Genomic DNA, 10,515 nt, shown 5'->3' with positions numbered 1-10,515 from the left:
ATCAGTATGCATAAACTTTGTCAAAACTTTAGAGACAATAACCTGTTTTCAAGTGCAGCAACTTGGAAAGAAGAATCTTCTCATTAAAGCTACTCAAAATGAACTTTAGAAGGACATACTATCATGATAACAGAAACAAGAGCTTTTTTTTTTTTTGAAATCATAAGCTATTTTACGTATTGGAGAGATAAAATAGTACATTAACAAAATCTTCTTTGATAGAAAAATAACACCAGAACTCTTATGAATGTGATTATCAGCTAAACCACCAGAGATACTGGTCCAGCTGAGTTCTTCCATAACTATGTAACTCAAAGGCTAAGAGATTGGCTGAATTCAGGATATGAATCACTGGGCAGTTTTTTTTTTGAAAGACAGAATGAATCATAAGGCCCTTTAATAAGGAAGTTTCAAGAAACCTTATTGTTTGGAGAAAGAATACCCTGTCATTCCTATAGTCAAGCCCCAGATCCAACCAAAAGGAAGCAGAAGGTTGTGACAATGATCCAATGAGACTTGCCCCAGAGCTCCCTTCTTCTTGTCTTTTGCTTGGCTTTGGAGTGTGAACGGACTGGGCATGATTTTAGAGGCTGGAGCCTTATTTAACAACAAGAACCAGAACTTTCACCGGTGGAATGATTGCTATGTTCAAAGCATACAGTGATTTCTTTTTAAATTTCATTTTGCCTTCACAATGCCTTATAAAGTAAGTATTCTGGTTTTAATGACTGCCAGCTTCCCTATTCTCCCCATTCCCATCAGTGTCCAAATTTGACCAACCAGAGAAAGCCAATATGCAACCAAGCCAATCACATAGGCTATCCCACTTTCACTTAGTCCACCTTCAGCTTCCCTTTGACAACAGCCTCCAATCAGAGTATTCCTGAAGCCTTCCCTTTTTTACTATGAAGCTTCCCCACTTCCCTGCCTGACTTTGAGTCTGCCAAATACAAGTCAGGGTAGCTGAATCCTTTGCTACAGCAAGCGATGAATAAGTATCCTCTCTTCTCCTTTGGGTGAGTTTTATTTCCATGTGCCAGATGTAATTTCAGCCACTATACAGTAAGGCTTAGAATTCCAATGGAGTAATTAATTGCTAGTTTTCTTAAAACTAGCTTTTGGAAAGCAAAGTTTTCTAGGCAAAAAGAAGAAAGACAAACATTTAGAAGTGTTCCATCAACTCAGATAAATTGGGGTGGCAAATAATGGTAAAATAAAACTGCAAATCATTGCTCTAATCCTTAAATTGATTTGTGTTCTGTATTCATAGTTGAAGGAAAAGATCCAGAGCCAAATGACCTTTTATATTGTATTTCTTGGTTCCATTCTACAGCTGGTATTGTTACAGATTAAAAGAACCAGCAGTGCCCAGATTTAACTGCAGATGTATGTTAAAGCAAAGTGTTTTCCAGCTCCCTAATGGCTTTCCCTCTGTTAATGGAATGAGACACAGAGGAAATTAAAAGCAAGCACCTAAATATTTCTAGTAAAAACAAGATGCACGTAAAATACATAAGTTTAGGAAAAGTGTTTAAAATAGTATCAGTGCATTGAGGTCTGATTCTGACAGAGTGGGAGTCTTTCTCCATCCTTTCCCAGTACTTTGACTTCATACTAGGCTACTGTGGGCCACTCAGCATCTGATCTATTTCCAGAAGCCAGTGTTTATTTCTCAACTGATGTTTCTGGGGAAATCAGTTTCACCAGCGCTTATGAGGTGTCCTCCAAAAAGTAGGGGATAGTCTCTTTTCAAATGAAATGTGAGCAACTGGGTTTTGCATAACATTGTACAAGCTTTTAATATACAGGAAGATGTGACCTGAAAATGTTTCTGAACATTTTCACAGTCCATTTCATAGGATTAGAGCTCAAAGAAACATAATTGAGCTGATATGTTTTTTCCTTGGCAGCCATCTTAAAGCCTTAATGTATTTCCAAGTTCCACTGCAATGAAGATATATATACAGAATGCCAACTCTAATAAAGCTCTAAGGAGTTATACTTTTGAATTTTTGAGCTAAGATAGGTGAACTGAGGTTGGTTCTTGCATAACAGTGTAAAACAGTGATTAAAGGCTGCAAGACGTGGGATCAGCCTACTAGGTTCGAAATGCTGGATTTGCTGCTTTGTGGCTTGAGGCAAATTTTTACTCACTCCATTCCTTAGTTTGCTCTTCTATTGAGTTATTGAGAGGTTTAAGTGAGTTAGTATGGGTAAAGTGCTAAGAATGTTACCTAGCTCATAATTTTCATTATCTTCAGAATAATTATTAATTACTATTTTCTGGGAAATTTGAGTGAGAAAACAAGGATTGCTCTAGCCTCACTCTTTTCTTCCATTTATTGTAAACACATTTAGTTTTTGATGATGAGAGAAACTTGAGGTCAGAAAATGAAAGAAAAAATCGATTTGGGGAATGGTATCAAAGAAAGTGGGGGTTCATAGGCAAGTCATACGCTTTGATCCCTTAGCACTCTTACCCCCAGTAAGGAGACAAGTTAAACTCTCTCCCAAATGAATACCCACTGTGTTATGTCTCTCCCCTCAGTCTGTCCCCCACTTCTGTAGAACTATGCTGAGAATTGGAGCAAGGTGCAAATTGCTCTCTGCCTCCTCCCTCAGATAGCTCTGGAACCATCTGAACCATACAGAGCCTCTGATAAGTCTAAGAGGTTAATCTCCCTACTGCTGTGTTCGAAGTTAGGTCCCTCCCTCAACTGAACAGTGACTCATTCTTCTATTGCTATGTCTTGATTTATAGATATCTAATAAAATGGTTATATTTTAAGTCAGCAAAACTTACTCTAAAAATCATAGTTTAAAATATCATAGTCTAATTGTTTTCCCAAGGGTCTTCCTTCACATTACTACTGCATCAGGATGAATGTCACTTCCAAATATTTAGAGTTCTTTGGTCTAGCACTCTATTGAAATCAGCACTGACTTCATAATCTGATTTACTCAGTTTCAATTTTAGGTATAGGATTAGAACTAATGAGCAATATTTGAATTACTTTTTAGAGATACTGTACTATAAAAATTCTCATCCTCCTAACATCTTGTAAGCTATTTTTGTGGCTGCCTGGACTTTAAATACTTTCTTCACTGGAAGTTAATCCATTATAGCTATTAGCTTCTTGTTCTGTCAAGGTACAGAAACTAATAAACCTTGAAGGATTTAAAAGGCTACAGATTCTGAAGTTCTTTCATCAAGTTTGTTTGGCAGGTTAAATTACTTATTAATATCAGAGAGTAGTTCATCCCAATAGTGAAGGGTCACCTTCAGTGTCTCTGTAAATAATTATGTGATTCTAAAATTGTACAGTTGAAATTCCTGTTTTTAATCATTCTGCTCCCTTCTAAGGACATATCAAGGCAATAAAATAATTTCAAAGGTGATATTTTTAACATCTCCAGTTTAATCATTGCTCATGGTAGGAAGAAGGTCAGTAACCATATTCAAAACCATTTTTAAAGCAGTTACTTAATTTACTTAACTGTTACTTCTTTTTCATCCTTTCTTTCTGGTCAACTCCATTTCTAAAGATGTTTCATACATATTTCTGTGTAAAACTTCAAAATGTTTCATAAATACTTCTGTGTAAAAATGTGCATTTGTACTTAAATTTTAACAGTTAAGTTAGCCTTCACTGAAGAATTGACTAAGTATATCCAGCTTCTTCACCTTTCTCTCTGTGTTTTATATTTCCTTTTTTATATTTCCTAAGTGTAATAAACATTTGAAAAAGAGCAAGTCATGCTTCTTTTCATCACAAACATAGGATACTAGCAATTTTATAACTTCATCATGACTATAATTTTGTTTTTGTTTCTTTGGCTTAAGGCCTAAAATCTAAAACAATAATAAGACATGCAAAAGCACCTAACACATCACAGGAGTGTAAAAATTTAGAAAATAGTATGTATTTGCAAACTACAAATACAATAATTCTCTATAATCATATTTACATTATTCAAGCAAAACATGGTATTTCAAACACTTTAGTCTTCAGTAGAAATTACTCTTAAGGTAGATAAAAGAAATAAAATGGAACATTATACATACCCAGTTTAGTTCTTTATAACAATATGATGAGAAAGGAGATAGGGTAAACAAGCAAATTTATGTTTGTACATTCCCAGTTTCCCCTAATGTACATAGGCTGATCTTCATTACCAGGAAAAAAAGCAAGACTATTCTCACTATAAAAATCAGAATCCATGTTCTACTGAGAACCACAACGGATATGATTCTTGCCTTCACCTTCAAAGATCAACTTAAGCATATTCATCTTCTTATGTCTCCTCTTGGAATTTTTTCTTTTTTACTATTCCCTTTCTTATAACTTCTACTGAGTTAAGTGGGAGTTATTCTGCCAAATCAGGCAGATTTCTCTAGGTCTCAACATTGAATTATTTTTCCTCTCACCCCATGGGCATTCTCATCAAGCTAATGCATCTACTTAAAGTTATACAGTATTGCAACTTCTTCATTGTAAAAGGATCTGAGCTCACAAGAAAAGTCTTTAAAAGGTTATAAAATTAACGAGTACATTACTAAGTTAATTTTAGAATGTAATATAATGATCTTAGGAATTCAAGACTTACAAGGCATTTGCCTTCAGGTCTACAAAAAGCTAAAAATTTATTTCTAGAACGATAGACTACGTGGCTTACAGTTAACAAATAATTTCAAATTATGCCTTTACAGAATGAGAAAAGTATACCAAAACTTATATTCCCAACAGCTTTGTAGTACTGAAAAAAATCAATCTATAACCTTGTATATTAAGTGAGCATATTCTGAAATGTGGGATAGGGGCATAAATATAGAAAAGATTCCTAAAACTTTTATTTAGCAGCTATTTAAACTTCCTTATAGTGGATTTATTATTACTGAATTAACTTGCACGTTTGAGATTCAAACTATACTGTACTAGAGAATAGACAGTTTAAAAAAAAAACTTTCTATATAATTCAAGCTCAAACATATTGATCATACTCAAATGTAAGACCTGAAATTACAAATACAGTCATACTGGTATAATATTATTTTAGCACTTCAATCATGATTGTGAAATTTACATTCAGTTGTACCTAGACAAAATTCTGTAGGACTCTATACAAACCTTGATGAAACTAATTACAAATCAGTCAATATCACAGCAGCTTAGGTTGATAACAACTGAAATGAAGCCTAGGATCTCAGACTCATAGCATAGTATAGAAAAGCACCAGAAAACATGTGTTAGATAAAAACAAGTAATTCACATTCTCCTCCTGTATGAGATTCCTTGTTCATCCATACCTGAGTGTCACTATCCCTGACCACCCATGACACAATTTAAAAATAATGATTTGGTATCATGGCTCAGTCTATAATGGCTAATTCAGTTTTAAGTTTTGATGTAATGTGTGACCTAGAATAAATGCCAATGGCATTTTTTCCAATATTTGCTTTGGTGAGAAAATAGGGAAAATAAGGCATCTCTCTCTGAAATTCTGAGGCCAAAAAGAAGACTAATGTTAACCAACAATAAATATATCATTTTTGTAGTCATGTCAGAAAATATTGGCAAAGCAAGTGTAAAAGCTTCATGAAAGCTTAAAATAGGGTATAGTATATGGAAAATCATCTTATTCTGATAGACCAAGACTAGAGATATCTGAGCAGGTAGAAAAGCTACTTTGTGTTACTATGCTCTAGTGACATACTGTGAAATACTGGGACTGAGATTCAACTGTATTCAAGATCACGTTGAGAATCCATTGGTACTCTTTGTGTTTCAAATTTTACCTCAGAAAGTGAAAAAAAAAAAAAGAATTTGATCATAAGTTACCAGATGTAAAGATAACAAAGGACTCAAACCTAAGTAGTTGATTGATAAGTTTCATCTGTCTGTTACTTTTTTATTTCTTCTTTTAGGAACTAAATGGTCATTGTATCATGATTTCTGTAAACTGAAATCATGTACAGATTAAATAGAAGATTAAAATTTATAGGGACTGGAGAGGTGTACATTTGGAATAAGAAGAGACATATTTGCTACATTCTAAGATATATTTTAATGCTTATTCATTTGCTTATTCTCTGAATGACCATTTATTGAACACCTGTTACATGTCTCTTTTAAGTTTTGAAGCTATAGCAGTGAACCAAACGCACAAAAGTAGCTGTTCTCTTGGAGCTTACATTCTGGTTGGGGACTATATCCAACTGTACTTGAATCCAATCTTGGATGTCTGCTAGGCTTACCAAACTTGAAAAATCCAAATAATTCTCAATCTTCCTCCCCTTCAAATATATTTCTCCTCCAGTCTTTCTTAGCTCAGTAAGTGTCATCTCCATTTACCCTCTTGCTTATGCCAAAAACTTTAGAGTTACTCCTTTTCCCTCATTCCTTCACTCTTCCCATACAATCTGTCATCAAATGCTGTTGGCTCTACCTTCCAAATCTTTTCAACACCTGCTACAACCCTGGTCCATTGTTTTTCAATTATACTGATATAATACATTTTCTAACTTTCCTGCTTTGGAAGCAGGGGTGGTATGGGAGGAGAAAGAGAGAGAATATAAAATAAAACAGTACTCCTAATTGGTCATTCAAGAGAGTTAGGAATTAAGTTGCTGTTGATAGGGATATATATATATATATATATATATATATATATATATATCACTTGTATATGTAGTTTAATAAGTTTGAGTTTGTAATTATAAAATATATTAACAATTATAAAATACAATTAAATTGAAATGTAGTCACTAAATATAAAATTTAAAAAGTGATTTTCCTATCCACAGTCATTGGAAAATTCTTTTTTTTCTTTTAATTTTAATTTTTTTTTAATTTCTTTTCAGTGTTCCAGAATTCATTGTTTATGCACACACCCAGTGCTCCATGCAATATGTGCTTTCCATAATACCCACCACCAGGCTCACCCAACCTCCCACCCCCAGACCATCCAAAACCCTCAGATTGTTTCAGAGTCCATAGTCTCTCATGGTTTGTCTCCCTGTCCAATTTCCCCCAACTCCCTTCTCCTCTCCATCTCCCCATGTCCTCCGTGTTATTTCTTATGCTCCACAAATAAGTGAAACCATACAATAATTGACTCTCTCTGAAAATTCTTAAAACAGTGACAACCTGGTAGCAAAGAACATTCTCATTGCCCACATTGTGGTCTTAATATATAATTTTCATACAAAACAATCCAAGGCTCCTTGAAAGAAATGGAAGGAAACATTCAAAGTCTACATGGAAACATTTTAGCTTAGATAGCAAAAAATATCTCAAATATACTGTGAGGATCATGTTAAAGGACTTAGTAGTAATTGAAGAGTCTTACACTCAGTGAAGATAAGAAAATTTAAGCATTGAAAGCAAGATAATTTGAACACCTAAAATACATTTAAATATATGAGTTTATCATGATACTAAAAAATAATAATTACTCATTATTATCTTTAATGCTGGTAAATAGACTCATTATGCTGTGAAACAAATGTAAACAATTAAACATGTACCCTAATGTTTTCTACAATAACTGTTCTTTTGGATAATCACACAGCAGATGAGAAGTTTACTTTTAAGGGAGAACTTCAAATAACAAAATAATGCAATAGATAGAATTATAATATCGTCTTATATACTCAAATATATTAATCTAGCTACTGATCAACAACCACTGTTAAGATCAGAAAACAAGACAAACACACATCATGCACCTCATTTGAGACCTCTATCTATGAAACAATATTACTAAAAAATTGCTAAAAAATTGATAAATGTGAATCCTATCATGCCTCCAGTTCTAATCTACAGAAAAATACACAAGAACATTAGCTCACAAACTCTGGAATTTCCCAGGTGAAATCTGAAACTGGCCTCATACACAGAGGTCAAGGAGAGACCAAAGAAACAGGCAAACCATTTCAGATTGGTAGGTGGCAGGTTTAATAAGCAAGAAAACTTACTTACGAGATTTGTCTTGGGTGGCCACCAGATGAGTAGATCTCCACACCTGTCCACCAGAATCTGACAAGTTGTGCAGAGGCCTTAACTGGGCTCAGTCACGTATACCCTCCAGATGATCTCAATAACACATTACTTTCTTTCAAGGCTAAGTGCTTGAAAATGGTTCTCACTATTGGAATGGAGGGTAGAACTACATTACAAGGGCAAGGAGCCTCTGACTGCCCAGGTCCAACTTGAATGTCAACTGGCAGTCATGTTCTCTCCATGAGCTCTACTGAAAAAGAGAGAAGAACATGTTAAAAGATGCATGAGGGATGCAATCAGCAAAGAACCAACTGTGGGAAACTCCTGGATAAAGGATCTTAGTTCTAATTCAATAAATAATAAATAAATATAAATAAATAAATAAATTGCAAGTAATTAAAAAAAGAGAGAGATGACAGAGACTTATACACTAAAAGGGAATTAAGGGATATTTGAGCTAATTGCAATGTTTGGTACTTAGTTGATTCCTGACTTTTTTAAAAAAAATTGTAAAAACAATTGTGGCATTTGTGAGAAAATTGGTAAAATTTAAACAATGATTGGATCTTTTCCAATATTAGGAATTTATTGTTAAATTTTTGGAATAATAATGAAAATATGGTATCTTTAAAAAAGGACTATATATTCAAAGAAACATACTGAGGCATTTACCGATGAAATAATACATCTTAGATTTCCTCAGAAATGGCTTAAAAAGAGGAGATAGGTAGGAGTGTAAATAACACAAGATGTGCCAGGTGTTGGTAATTGTTGATGATGGGTAATGGTGAAGGATTTTATTATGCTTTTCTTTCTATTTCTAGATATAGCTGAGTTTTTCTACAATAAACTAAAAATAAATGTAAGAATATATCAACATGATATAAAATATTCAAGTAAAGTTTTTGAGGCAAGAAAATCCAACTGTGTTCCTTTAGTTGTCAGGTCATTTGCTAAATGTTTTGAATCATTTTAAATCAGACAAAATGTTATACTGGAGGCTTCATGCTTTTAGCACATATTCTGTTGGTAGAGAGGTTTTTGCAGGAGCCAAATTTACTTTGTTGGGGGTAAAAACTTCTATATGTCAGTACTTTTAATGTTGTGTACATCAAATTATAGTAAAAAGACAACTATGAACAAGATGCAACTCTTCTATTTTCAGGAATGAAACAACTGCATTATAGTAAACCAGGTTTATGTTCTACCATCATGTGGGGTTTTCCCATTCCTTCATTTTGTTATGGGTCATTCAAAATATCTTAAAAAATCAGTCATTTCATCATTACTACTCAAAATATTCAGTGAGAGATCTGAGCTAGGAAAAACGGGAAGATACTGAATATACTGCATTGCCTTGAATCCATTTGTAACTTGTAATTTTCATAGAGCACATATACTCTGGGTGTGCCTTAATGTAGATAAATTCATTTCATTTTGGTTGAGCTGTATTTTTGTCACCTAGGGCTGTAATAACAAAACAGACACCACAGACTGGGTGCCTTAAACAACAGAAATTTATTCTTCCACAGTGCAAAAGCAGGAAGTCCAAAATCAAAATATTGGCAGGGCTGGTTTCTCCCAAGGTCTATGTCCTTGGCTTACAGATAGCTGCCTTCTCTCTGTGTCTTCACATGGCCTTTGCACATGCAAATCTCTGGTGTTTCTTCTGCTTCTTATGAGGACATTGATGAAATAATGGTTCCACCCTTATGACCTCATTTCACATTAATCACCTCAATAAAGGCCCTTTCTCCAAATGCTGTCACATTGAAAATTAGGGCTTTAACATATGAATTTAGAGGGTACAATTCAGTACCTAACAAGCTGCAAAGTGTTGTGGTTTTTTCCCCCTGATAATTCAAGAGAATGACTGGGGAAAAGTTAATTTTTCACATAAGAAAAGTCTTTCCAAAGAAAATCATGACTTTCAAAAGGTCCACTCATTGTAAGTTTAGTAACTGTAATACTGTCATTTAGCTGGGATCCAAGTCCTCTGGTATCTGTCTCAGCCTGTTCCACACACAGCCCCTCAGCCCTCAGACATCAGCCACCACTCACTTCTAATTCTAGAGGTTGACCCCTCCCACATCTGCTGGTAAATGTTTTAAAATGTGCACAGATTTGTGGCCCAAATTTTTGAAATTTACAGATGGCAAATACACATATGAAAAGACGCTTCACAGGATATGTCATTAGAGAAATGCAAATTAAAACAACAATGAGATACCACTACACACTTGTCAGAGTGGCTAAACTCCAGAGCAGACCACACCAAATGCTGATGAAGTGTGAAGCATCAGTTCTCATTCGTTTCTGGTGGGAATGCAAAATGATAGAGTCATTTTGAAACACAGTTTGGAGGCTTCCCACAAAACTAAACATAGCCTCTTACCATATGATCCAGCAATCATGTTCCTTGGTATCTACCCAAAGAGCTGAAAATGTATATCTACACCAAAACCTGCACATGTGTGTTTATAGCAGCTTTGTTCATAATTGTCAAAACATG

The 10,515-nt window shown here is 34.4% G+C and overlaps 1 pseudogene; it reads right to left on the bottom strand.

Annotated features, from left to right (window-relative positions):
• Positions 1–9,184: 9,184 nt before the first annotated feature.
• Positions 9,185–10,515, bottom strand: part of LOC125109819 (proteasome maturation protein-like) — a 115,444-nt pseudogene continuing 114,113 nt past the window's right edge.

The sequence above is a fragment of the Lutra lutra genome, chromosome 9, assembly GCF_902655055.1.
Source record: "Lutra lutra chromosome 9, mLutLut1.2, whole genome shotgun sequence".
Lineage (NCBI taxonomy): Eukaryota > Metazoa > Chordata > Mammalia > Carnivora > Mustelidae > Lutra > Lutra lutra.
Note: the sequence above shows the minus strand (reverse complement) of the source record. Positions and strands in the feature narration are given on the sequence as shown.